The sequence below is a fragment of the Rhineura floridana genome, chromosome 4, assembly GCF_030035675.1.
Source record: "Rhineura floridana isolate rRhiFlo1 chromosome 4, rRhiFlo1.hap2, whole genome shotgun sequence".
Taxonomy (NCBI): domain Eukaryota; kingdom Metazoa; phylum Chordata; class Lepidosauria; order Squamata; family Rhineuridae; genus Rhineura; species Rhineura floridana.
In genome coordinates this window covers 15,342,656-15,355,525 of record NC_084483.1, presented here as the reverse complement: position 1 = coordinate 15,355,525, position 12,870 = coordinate 15,342,656, and the positions used below count along the sequence as shown (strand labels likewise).

Genomic DNA, 12,870 nt, shown 5'->3' with positions numbered 1-12,870 from the left:
AACTTTAAAAAGCAGGGGAATTGGGCAGCCATAGTAAATGCACAAGGGGAGCAGGAGACCTGAACTCCTCTCTGAGATATTGGACTGCCCTACAAATTTATAAAAATGCACACATAATTTGGGTTGGTCTTTCACAGTCCAATCCACTTCCTGTGTAGCTTGGAAGAATTTGGTAACATGTGCCTCTGAGCATATGGTGAGAGGTGGCAACACCTGCAATCAGCCCAAAGAATAGAAAGAAGACATGTGCTGTGCTGATCTTGTTTTAGCAGGGAGGAAGCAACAATATTAAGAAGGTTGATATAGTTCAGATACACACTTCAAACTTGTTTGATTTACTTTGCAATTTTAGTGAAGTTTCCTATAGTAAATCATTTTCTTTTGCTTCGGTTTCTGTAAATATGTGAAGTGCAGTAATACTTTGCATAATTTACACTAAAAAAGCCTCCAAAAACAATTGAGGAATAATGGCATTGACTTTTCTGCAGAATAGTTTCCAATGGACATGAGGAGTGTCTCAGCTTGCACAAGATAAAACACTGGGAGGTGAAATATATTCTAGCAAATTTCTAGGTATGCTTTATGTTTTTAATTCACCATACCCACCTTTCCTTAAGTGGAGTGGTTTAAGAATAGGAGACTGAAAACATGCATCTTGGGCAGACCAAGTTTGTTTTTTTCCAACAGCTAGAGTCATTGCTTAAGTAGCAACATATTGTAATCTGTCTAATTTTACATCAAACTGCAGTTTCAGATCCAACAATGCACCCAAAATTATAGAATATAACTTCCAGTTTGAAACACAAAAGGCTGTCTTTGCCATCATATGACATTGGCTACTGAAAAGGCTTTGAAATTAATAAAAATAAATTTGCACAGATTTCTAGGATGAATAATGAGAGAAATACAATTTTCTAGGTTAGATTCTCTATAGAAACATTAGTAACACAGGAAAGAAGCAGAGTAAGAAGAACACCAACAAATATACAAAAGTTTAATTCTCCATCTTTGGAGATGCAGTCCTGATTGGGAGGGAGGGAGAAGGAGGGGAGAGGAGAGGGGAAGGGGAGAGGGAGAGCAAAGGGGAAGTAGGGGGAAGGGAGAGGCAGGAGAGAGGTGATAGGAAGGAGGAGGAGGGTAGGGTAGGTTTGATCATTTACATGCATATTCGATGAATTTACTCCTGTTCAATCATACTTAGGATAGGTGAAAGTGACCTGGGGTAGGGGAAGGGGAAGGGGGAAGGGAGAGGGAAGGGGATGAAGGGAAGGTGTAGGGAAGAAGGTGGAGGGGAGGAAGGGAAGAGAATGTGGAGGAGGGGGGAGATTGGATAGGTGGGCACTGGGCAGAAGGAAAGCCCCTTGTTGGATTTTGACTGGGGATCATCATGATATCTTAGCCTAACCTACCTCCAGTGGGGTCAAGGTGATGTTGGTGATGTTCACTAGCTTGACCTAATTGAGGGAAGAGTGTGACATTGATGTGACAGATTCAGTACTGTCAACAATAATTTCCCTGGTCACTATTTTTCTCTTTGCAGCAAAGCAGTGATGGGTTACCATATCTTCAGTGGTCATAAAGACCTTGCTGTACCTTTTCTTAATAGGGGAATAGAAGTTCTCAAGGTCAGAATGTGTTCTCAGAGCAGAGGTCAAAACTGTGAAAAGTTAAGATCCAGAATGGATGGCACCGATAGCCTAATAGGCTTCTGTCACCTAAGGGGAAGAGAGAATATTTGGCATCTTAGAAATACCCGCACTATATATATATATATATATATATAAAGCTCTCCCTACAGCACATGAAAGATGACATCTATGTATCAATGCTCAGTGAATACTCAGAACCTGGAGGGGGTTTCCATTCTCTTTCATTATCCTCTCCTTTCTAAACAGTGCCTGCCCATCAGGCTTTCACTACACTAACTGCTACAGCATCCAAAATGCATCTGTCTCAAAACTATTTCCTTGCTTGTAAAAAGATACATTTGACATTAGAGCCATTACTTTACTAGGCATATCTTAAACATATTGCACATCAGTATGCTGAGAGAGGATATGCTTTATAGCTGGTGATGCAATTTATTTTAGGGGTCAAATTCATGATGGACTGACTCCACAAGGCATTTCACATGAGTACACAACCATCACATATTATTCCAAAAGGGCTTTCATGCGCCATGTCACACCCTGAAACTGCAGCTACACTATCTGGTTGTCAAACCCTTTGAGTACAGATAGTGACATGGGCTGGCAGTGTCAAGGACCTGCCAAGAACCACACCTCAGCAGGGGTCCCACTGTTGACCCCCCCCAAACCCCTGGACCCATTGTTTCTCTTTTTCTATGTTATTGCTGGCTATGATTTGTGCAAGCCAAAAGCATGTACACATCCCTTTAAAAAGTCACAATCTTATTTCTTCTGAGAAACCCTTCACAGGACTATTATAGATCACAACCTTTGCCTGTACTGGATGTCTGTTAAGAAAAGTCCTCTTAGCATGTCTGTTAAGGGAGGGTACTTGGCTCAGTATCAGAACCCATATGCAAGATCCAAGGTCCAATCCCTGATCCTGATTGTCAGGTAGCAGGGTTAGGATATTTTACCAGTTATTATTAGCACTCAGCTATGATCATTCTAAAGTTACTCCGTTTTTCTAGTAGCAAATTATGGACAAAATAATTTTGTCATCTTTTTATGAAATTAAAAACTATAATTACTTAAGCATGTATACAAATGCTACCTCCCTTACTAGTTAGAAGTGTACTTTTAATGGTAATTTCTGTCCTTCTTTGCGTTAATATTCTTAATGCTGAGTTACTCTACTGGTACTGAGAAAATGATAGTGTTTGTGTGTGTGTGTTTGTGTGAGTGCGAGTGCAAGTGTGTGTGTGAGAGAGATTTTTTTTAAAAAAATACTCGATTAAAACGTATCTGAAAACTAGCAAAGGTTTTACATCAGCCTTCCCCAACCTTGTTCCCCCCAGATGTTTTGGACCACAACTCCTATCATCCCTGGCTGTTGGGGCTGATGTGAATTGTGGTCCAAAACACCTGGACAGAACCATGCTGGGGAAGGCTGGCTTCTGTGCAAACATGAAATGGCAATAACTACATGCAAATTATGTTGTCATTTTCAATGCAAAAGATTCACTTATTCATTACTCTTATTTATTAATACCTAAAATTGATCAGTTCATAGCCCAGTGGTAAAGCACAACGTCCTAGTGGTGTCTCAAGAGGATCTCAGATAGTACAAGGGCTTGGAAGGACTTTTGCCCAAGATCCTGAAGAGCAACACTCGGGGCTTATCTACACAGTGGTTTACTGTGTGTTTGGTGCTACTCACATCTCCTTTAAATTTGCATGGGTCACATGACATTACTGCAAACAGAAGCTATTGAGCAGTTTCCCCCCTGTAAATCTGTACTAAGCGAATTCGCTGATAATATGAAAAGGAGAGGGAAAAATGGCTCCACTCCATTTCTCTAGTGCTTACAGACTCTTTGCTCCAATACTTTTAGGTGGGTGTGTCAATCGTTCCCCTCTCCACACCCACTATCTTCTCCCTTCTTTCATTTTGTTTCCTGTAGGCTGACAAATAGGGTTGCCAGGCTCAGGGCCTGAGACTGATCCTGTATCTTTAGGAGAAGAGAAAGTCAGCCAAGTGCAGGTGTTCTTGCAAGCCTGTAATGGGAAAAACCCCAAGGTGGAATTCTCCCCCCTGCACAACTTGTAAAGATACAGAAGACCTCTTGGTTGCCAGGCCCAGCCTCCCAGAGGTCTTCTGTATCTTTACAAGTTGTGCAGGGGGAAGGGAGAATTCCACCTTGTGGTTTTTCCCATTACAATGTTGCAAGAACACCTTCACTTGTCTGACTTTCTCTTCTCCTAAAGATACAGGATCAGTCTCAGGCCCTGAACCTGGAAACCCTACTGACAAACAACTTCCAGTTGCCCTCCTCCATTCTGCCTGCTTTTTTTTATGTTGCTGCAAATGGTGCCTTTATTTTCTTCTTTCCCTTAACTTGTGCATAAAAGCATAACACTGCTCAAACAAAGATTTGTATTTCAGCTGAATCCTACCTACAGAAAACACAGATATTCGCACTGCTGGGTTTTTTTTTTAAAGGAACCTACTGCAGCTAGTAGAACATGTTCAGTCACCTAGCAACCAGAGGGAGTAGAAATGTATAATCAGAGGGCAGGGCCACAAGGAAACAGCGAGAGTAATCGTCCCCAGAGGAATGCCTGCTTGTGTGAATGAGAAAAAAATAACTGGCAGCTAACATTGAACAGGAACTGCGGATGGTGCAAATCTATTACGAAGGTAAATGCAGTGTATTTCCTATGAAGAAATGCTCCTATGTAGATGAGCCCTCAGTCAGAGTCTGCTGCTAGAAGAACCTATGGTTTAATCTACATATGTTCAAAGCAGTTCCTTACTTTCAAATGGTCAAATCAGCACTAGATTCTTATTGGTGAATACCTCAGTTAAAAATTATTTATGCTTACATCAAATTAGGAAAGGGAAGACTCTGATCCAAAACCACCAGGATCTTGGTATAAGATTTGACCAAAAATGCATACTTCAAGCGTGCAGTAAATCCATTCCAAATACTTAAACATAGATTTTTCTTTAGTACATGTATTCTCTCTTTAGAAACACCATCATCATTTTCACAATATCAAAGAAATACGTTTGGGGTAGCAGAAGCAATTTCACATATTCACAGAAACGTGTTATCTCTAATACTTCAAGGTCTATGAAACACTGAATGTAACAAAAAAGAAAAAAGTCAGATTTGCAATCCTGTGATTAAATCTTCAATTTGTATTAATATAACTGCAAACATATAACTGGGAACAAATACTTGATGGGTGTAAGTCAACATATTCGCATCGGGTGCCATTAATGTGGTTGTAAATGGTTTGATACTGAGATTTGGGTTTTTAATGGGGGCTCTTTAGAACACAAAACATACATGGCTTGGCATAATTCCAGATGAAAAGCTAAACATATTTGATGGTTGCAGCCAGCATGAATTCAATTTGGCCAATACCAGATGAGCATTCATCATCCAAAGGAACAATGAGACATTCATGACAACTTGCTCCTAGTCTTTCTTTTCCCTTGGATTAGAATTCAGCTGCTGTTACTAGATCAGACAAGATACCACATCTACCACTGCTAAAGAAGGAACAATCTAAAGCTACGATAGAAGAGGGTGCAGCATAACAATATATTTGACCAATGTACAGGCACACGCACATGCACATGCATGCACACACACAACATTTGGATAGCCTCTTAATGTTTAAATTGCAGAATGTTTCCAAAATTTGCAACAGAAGTAAACTGTGGGGAATTGATGGTATGCGTCATTCTCAGTTGGACAGGTCTGATCACTACTTCTTCTAATTGCATATCCTGAAATTATATAACATACTCCACTTTGCACATGCCTACTGCATTTATAACACAGATACAATTTGGTACCACTTATCCCTAAAGCAAGGAATAATTGGAAGGATTATAGCCCCTGATGTGGAAGATACTGCCAGTGGAAACTTGTACGTGGCTATCCAGAAGTAAGTCTCATTGAGTTCAAAGGGGCCAAGCCCCAGATTTATTTGTATTTATAAATAAATAAGTATAGGACTGAAGCCTGAAAACTCTTCTGCCATGAAATTGATTCCCCACATGAGCCATAACATTTCCATGCTGCTTACTATAGATCTAATCATCTATACAGATGAATAACAGATGAAGATATACAAATATTGCCCTGCTGCTCCAATAAATTAGAATGCAAATTGTTTAGCTCTATAATATTGTTCAGCAATGACATCTCCCAGCACCTGCAGTTTAATAGCACTGCCCCTCTGACCCATCTCTAACCCTGAGACTGACTTCTTGTTGTAAATTCAGCTAGGAAGGAAGATTGCTCAAGCCACGCTAGAGCAAATTAATTACAGCAGAATGAATTTAATTCAACCAAAATCATTTATGTCAGTAATGATATTTCTACATTCTGTCAAAGGATGTCAACTGAGCCCTAAGGCCCAGGTTCAACAATGTGGGTAAGGACATGTCTGCCAAGCTACATGATCAACACTTCTGTGCTATATGCTGGCAGCCGAACTTTACCATTTTAGATGGAGAGGAAGAGCAATGGAATAGTGAGTGTCCCATCCCCTCAAAAATTATGGACTGAAAAGCAGAATAGAAATGGAAGTGTGAAACTGAAAATGTAATTCAACACATGCTTAGATTCTTTCCTAAGTATATACTGTATCTAAAGTCACTGGATATTCCAAGGGTAGCCAAGATGTTCCCCTCGAGATGTTGTGGGACTCCAGTTCCCATAATCCCTGACCACTGACCATACTGGCTGAGGCTGACAGGAATTGGTGTCCAACATCTGAAGGGCACCATGTTGGCTTTCATAATGTGAGTCTCAGAAATAAAGTAGTTGTTTTATTTTGGGTTTGTGGGGGCTTATTTCTGATGGGGCCAAGTTCAACCATTGCTAATTTTTTTTTACACTGGAAATGAGTTTGGGGAACTGGAAAAAGAAACACCAAGCCAAGAATTGTTCTACACAGAACATATTCTAAACAAGCTAGGAAAAAATAAAAGTAGCTATTCCTAGATGGTAACATCATATCCCACGTCAATGGTTCTTTGCTTGATATTTTCAGTTCCCAACCCACTCTAACCACAGTACTACATTAATATTACACAAGCACAGAATAAAGTGGATGGGAAGATGGCAGCAAGGCATAAATGTTATATCAACCAAGAGGCCATATCCAAAAGGGTATTTTCCCTTAAATAAGAGCAAAAAAGGGAGCAGAAAGTTTGTGAAAATATGAACAGCTCTTCTGGATCAGGCTAGCCCAGCCTCTGTTCTTATCTTGGCCAACCAGTTGACTCTGGGAAGCCCACAAGCAGAACCTGAATGCAACAGCACTCTCCCCACCTGTGATTCCCAACAACTGGCATTCAAAGGCATAGTACCTCCGCATATTTGCACAAAAAGAGCTTGGGAAACAGAAGGGAACACTCCTTCCTGTGTCCTGAGCCCTTCTTCCAACTATGCCACATCAGAGGGAGAAGAGGCTTCTTGGCAAGGTAAGGAGACCTTTGAATCAATTTGTTTTTCTTTCCCATTGCAGCGCTGGAGTAGGAGCAGAGCCCTCTAGCCCAGCTCTGCAATGGAGATGAAAAACATTTCCCTTGCTCTGTGATGGGGAGCAACAATGCTGCAAATGGCACCTCCTCTGCTGGGCTGTCTGAGTGTTCAAACGTTGGTGTGTCTGCCTACCTGTTTCCCCCCCCCTCCTCTGATGAGTGGTTGTGGTCTGCACATGTGCTGCTGTTTGTGTGGTGAGTGTGTAGGCATGCATGTGAGTGCACACTGACCACACCCACTTTAGCCATGTCCATTGCTAGCAGGCAGCCCTCAGACCCTGGCAACTCCAATTTTTAAAAGGGTGGGGGAATCTCAGCTGACAGAACTGGGAAAGAGCTTTGCTTGAGTCTTCTGCCAGTTGAACTAGACTAAACAAATCAATGGTCTGACTCAACAGAAAGTAGGTTAGTACATGGCATTGTGTGAATGTCACTAAAACTCTTTCGGTCGGATGCTGAACTCTGCAACTGAAGACTGGAGTTTCCATTTTATATCCTCACTCTCTTTTTATGTGGATGACGTTTTACTCACATTTACATGTCATTAGTTTCACGATTCCGGTAGGACATGGGTACATATACTGTATATTGGGGCCTTGCCATTTCAGCATTAGTGTTATTGGGGTTTCAGGATGCAGTCCTCATGGTTCAAATATCATAGATAAACAAAATGCTACTTAACCAAGATCCTTTGCAGACTATGCTTTTTTAAGAAAGCAAAGGAAATTGGGAGACAGAGTGCTTGATTCTACCCCTCCTATCTGTGGGGCAGAGTCAGTTGAACAAGGAGGCTAAGCAGTGTTGCTCCAGTTATCTTACCATTAAGAGACCCATTTAGCGGTAAGAGAAAGTTCTAGGGGCTAATAGTCTTGGGACACTAAGGCAGGAATTCCCCTTTCCTTGGGATACCTCTCTGGCAGTTCTTTGGAACCAACAGCCCCAAGTGATCTCAGCTGTTGCACTCTTGAAATAACTGCCTGGCCAAGCTACACTTTTTGCAAAAGCAGCAAGCACTCCCTCCTTCCAAATCCCACTGCCTGCAACAGCATTTGGCAGTCAGAGAAGCCACTGTGGAATTCCACATTGGCAGGCCCAAATGGAAAGCTTCCTGCAGGTTATTCCTTAAGAGATGGTCTCCACTTCTGTGTGTGTTTGTCTGCTTCCAGCCTGGTCTGCACTGCTGCTAATGTTTGCTCCACCTGCCAGCCACTGCCAGTGACACTGGCTGTCCTTGAGGGTCTATCTTTTCAAGTTTTTGATTTTCAGGTGCCTGGAAGTCATGTCTGTGCTGGCTGTGGCACAAAAGGCATTCTGTCCATTCTCAGAGGCACTACTATTGCTTCTTCCTAAGTACATAAGAAGAGCCCAAAGGCCCATTTAGTCCAGCATCCTGTTCTCACAGTGGTCAATGGGAAGCCAGCAAGCAGGATCTATGGTCAGAAGCAGCAAGGCTGGGGGCTCGGCCCTGGGGTTTCTGATTCTGGGGTTAGAGCCTGCCCCACGTCCAACCCCATGTGTCCTCTTCTAAGTTACCAGCTGCATTCTCCACCCCCACCTCGTTTCTTCTTCTGACGGCGGAGGCACGATTCCTGGAGATGATCCTGGGTTCCATCCTCTGGGTCTGGAGGCGTAGGAACCACACTGCTTCTGCCCCCACCGCCGATTCAGTCCTGAGGCTGAGAAAGACACCCTTTCCTCGCCATGCCTTCTTCGACAGCAGCCTTCCTCGAAAAGGCAGCCTTCATTTCACCGCCCAGTCTCTTTTTCTCCCTGCTTTGCCAAATGGCCCTGGCAAGCCCACACCTAAACGACAACACTTCCATGAAGGGGTTAATATTTTTTTAAATAAAGGGAGACGTCTCGCCCGCTTCTATTTTGCTGCGTGTACATCTGCCGGGGAAAACTGGGTTGGGCAGCCGTCGCCAACCAGAAGAATAATTCCACCGATTATCACCCAAGCCAAGACCAGGAAATGAGCAGAAAACAAGCCAACCAGCTCTGCTCAATTTCAAGAGACCCTACGATTTTGACTTAAAAGCTTATGTGAAAAGGATGGAGAGTGTCTGGGGGGGGGGGATGAGAGAAGAGGAATCCAACCTAGCTAAGCAGCCCCTAATCGATCTTGTCATCCTATGATTAAACGTGCCCCCTCCACGCCGGTGTTTAATGCAGCAGATGGAGACAGAAGCTAAATATGACATCGGAAAGCGAAGGCCCGCTGGGTGATTCTCTGGTGCTCGTTGCCTGATCTCCGGGAGTTTTCTCAATCAGCTCTCTTAATCCGTCAGCTGAGCTGAGCTGACGCGTCTCCCTCCAGCCCGTAGCCATGAATGGGCACCACCTGGGAAGTCGTCCCCCATCACTTCTAGAGGCGCTGCTGGATGGAAACAACGCCTCACGGTCCCCTGGTTTGCCTATCAATCCCAGAAGCAAGCATTTTCCCGCCCCCTAACACTGCGGGTTTCCTTCCCCCCCCCCTTTACCCTTTCGCCTGCGATGAAGAAGAAAAGCACCGGGGATCATTTCGCTTGATGCTTTGGCACGTCAGGGCTTTCGTTTGACGCAAATACGCAAAGAGCCTGGAGAGGAAGCGTAATGCTGATGCCTTCGTTTTTCGTTTTTCTTTTTAAACAACCTCTGTAGAAGCTCTCTTGCTTAGGGTCGGTCTCCTGGACCCTCTTCCACCTTTCAAAGGAACCGTATTCCCGTTTATGGGCATCGGCGGTCCTGACCAGCGCATGGGCTACATGGGCCAGGAATGTTGCCTTAAAGACTTTCCAGCAAATCGGTTACATAAGATGCACGCGCAGCCCGGGGAGCGCTGCAGTGCACACGGGGAGCAGAGTCCTCTTCGCTCGGTTCCCCTCCCCTCAAGTCGAGGTGCTGTGGGTGGACGGTTGCGGGGGAGCCCGAGGTTTTAAACCCCACATTCATCAGCGATCTACCTATTGAACCCCAGATACTCTCTTCTTATTGCTCCCCATAGTCCTGTTTAAGAATGGTCCTCCATCGTTTACTAGTAAGGTAGCAGTGAGTAAAAAAGATGAATGAAGCTATGGATGAAGTCTGTAGGAAAATGACAGAGCGCTGGGATCACAAGAGGTTTCTTTCCAAACCCGCTGGAAGTTTCGCAGTTTGGTCACTGCACACAATGTTAGGGGGGCGGGGGAGAGAGAGAGGATTTCTTTTTTGATTACCCCCCCATGTTTTAACGTATTGAAAACAGAGCACACAAGTTACAAGCAAAATACGAACTTTAATATTTGACAGGAAAGGCACGAACGTTGTCTTACCACCACTGTCTCCCGCCCCCTTCTTTGCCTCCCGCTCACCTTTTCAAATTAATCCGCTTAATAACAGGCTCTCCTCACAGGAAAACGAGAACCCACGGCTTGGGTGGGTGGACAAAAACAAGCCGAGGCTTCGCTGCAGGGCTCTGCAATACAGAGGTCAGAAGAGGCTTTGCCTTTCCTAAGTGACTATGGATGCGGATATTTTGAGATTCAGAAACAGCTCGGGCTAGGGTTATGGCGTGTAAACAGAGCCACCCTTGACAGAAAATCAGTGTTGACCAAGCGACGAAGAGAAGCTGGAAACTAAGAATTAAATCGTATTGACATTTTACAGAATTTAATGTGCGCCTATCCGTCTACTACACACATACGTACGGTGCATCTGATATATCTAAGTTTGGTCTCACTCCCCCACCTCCTGACCTCCTCCCCCCAAGCATTTTGCTGTATGTGCGTTGTTGCAACCGGGCTTTCTGTGCACCAACTGAGCACCGTGCAGAATACTGACCCGGACCCTACGTTTGGAATGTTGGATGATCCCGTGATAGAGGCGCCCTGCTGTCCGAGGTGCTGAATCGAAGCCCACTGCTGCAGTGAAGCTTTTAGCTGCGCACGCTTCCCTGATGGATTTCTGCGGTCGCTGCGACAGTGTCCGCCGCCGCAGACGCCGCTGTCCATGGTACTGGACCTGTATCTCCCGTCGAAGACTGTCGGCCAACGTGCAACCCCCCCAAAGAATCAAACCCCACCCCAATAATACTCCGCCCTATATCGTGCCCCCCTCCATTACTAAGGAAGCAGACAAGCGCCATGCACGACAACGCGGGAGAAAGAGAGAGGTTGTTCCCAGCCAGCAAAACAACCATCACCTCTAAATTCATCCTCGAAAAATAAAACAATATAGGTAAGAATCCCACGCACACAACACACACACATACAAAGAGTTAACGCTGCAGGAAAACTCTTAAAAGATAAGAGGGCACCACTACATTTAAAAAGAGCCAGCCGTGTAAAAGAGCTTTTCTTGGCTTCTCTTCTTTCCTCTTGTTTGCTCAGTCAGAAAACAACAACATGGTTGGTCAGGTTACAGCTCTCCTCCCAGCTCTTATCTGCCTTTCCTCCACACCTTTGGTAGCAGTTTAAAAAAAAAAAAAAGGCTTCCGAAGAAAGACAGGAGGCTTTTATCCGGTGTTTCCCTTACCTTGGCTCCTGAAGAGTTCTGTTCGGTCGCCTCCGCGAGGGTTGTGAGAATGGGGTGTGCTGCTATTGTCGGGAAGTAAGAACAGCCGCTGCTGACTTCCCCAAGCCTCCTTCTTCAATGGAATAGGAGCTGTGCCCTCATCAAAGATGGCCGTCGTTCCCAACGTCAGCAGCTTTTAATAGACATCTATTGAGGGGCGGATGGGGGAGGAGAGGAAAAGGAGGGCGCGCGCGGGCGGGGGGAGAGCTGGAGAGGCAGGCTGGCGTCTGTGGGAGCTTGACTCATCAGAAGCTGCTGTTGCTGCACCGTACCGCAATCCTTTGCATTTTGCTCCACCAGTTATTAAGAGAGATAAATCTGTAAATATATATATATTTAAAGAAGACACAATGGGGCGTCACCTTTCCTAGCGTACACACTAGGGCCTGAACACTAAAATGTTGTTTACCTTTGTAGAGCATTTGTTATACGAAGCTGTGGTTTAAAGGAGGTAAGGGGGAGCGGAAAGAGCAATAATGCGGTAGTGATTTTGTTTTCGCCAAAGGGGTGGTCCGAAAAGGGTATCCCTCTAAAGTCTCCAGCACTCCATATATGGCCCGTCGACGTGGGCTTCTATTTTTATGTAAGATTTGTTTTCTCTGTGTGTGAGTGGCTTCTCCGCCCCAACAAGCCACCTTTCTCGGGGGCAATCCAAACATGCCAAACATGGCAAGGGAGCTCCCACAGGCCAAACATGCTGACCACTCATCTCTAGCAAAGTGAATGTAAACTTTTTTTTTTTACATTTCTATCTGCAGCTTTACATTGCAGCCTCAAAAGTTGCTTTTTTTTTTAAGATCTGTTAGTCTAAAGAACAGTAGCACACAGATGGAATGAATCCAAGTTTCTTATTTGTTTTGCTTATTGTAAAAACTTAAGCTAAACTTTGGACAGAAACATTTCCATCTGTTAGGCTTTCTTGCTCTTACCACCATTTAATACACATGTAATGATATATATATATAATACATATATAATTACTCCTAGATTTATGACAAGTAGGCTTCAATCAGACCAACACATGCTTTTTAGTATGGAGAAATCATAGTGAAACTAAGCTTCGTTACCTCGACAAAATATGAGATAAAGCAGAAATGTATCCTTCCCACTAAAGGACCATTCTGGTCCTTGGTGCCCTCC

At 44.0% G+C, this 12,870-nt stretch overlaps 1 protein-coding gene across 3 annotated transcripts in view; it reads right to left on the bottom strand.

The window, feature by feature from the left end:
* SNAP25 (synaptosome associated protein 25) overlaps positions 1-11,820 on the bottom strand; it is an 89,198-nt gene extending 77,378 nt beyond the window's left edge. For 2 of the 3 annotated variants that reach the window (XM_061626174.1, XM_061626173.1), the window contains exon 1: positions 11,692-11,820. The gene's annotated coding sequence lies outside the window, so the exon portion shown is untranslated. Of the gene's footprint in view, positions 1-1,593; positions 1,681-11,691 lie in introns of those variants that run through there. The other variant, XM_061626175.1, reaches the window with a different exon arrangement.
* Positions 11,821-12,870: the final 1,050 nt, after the last annotated feature.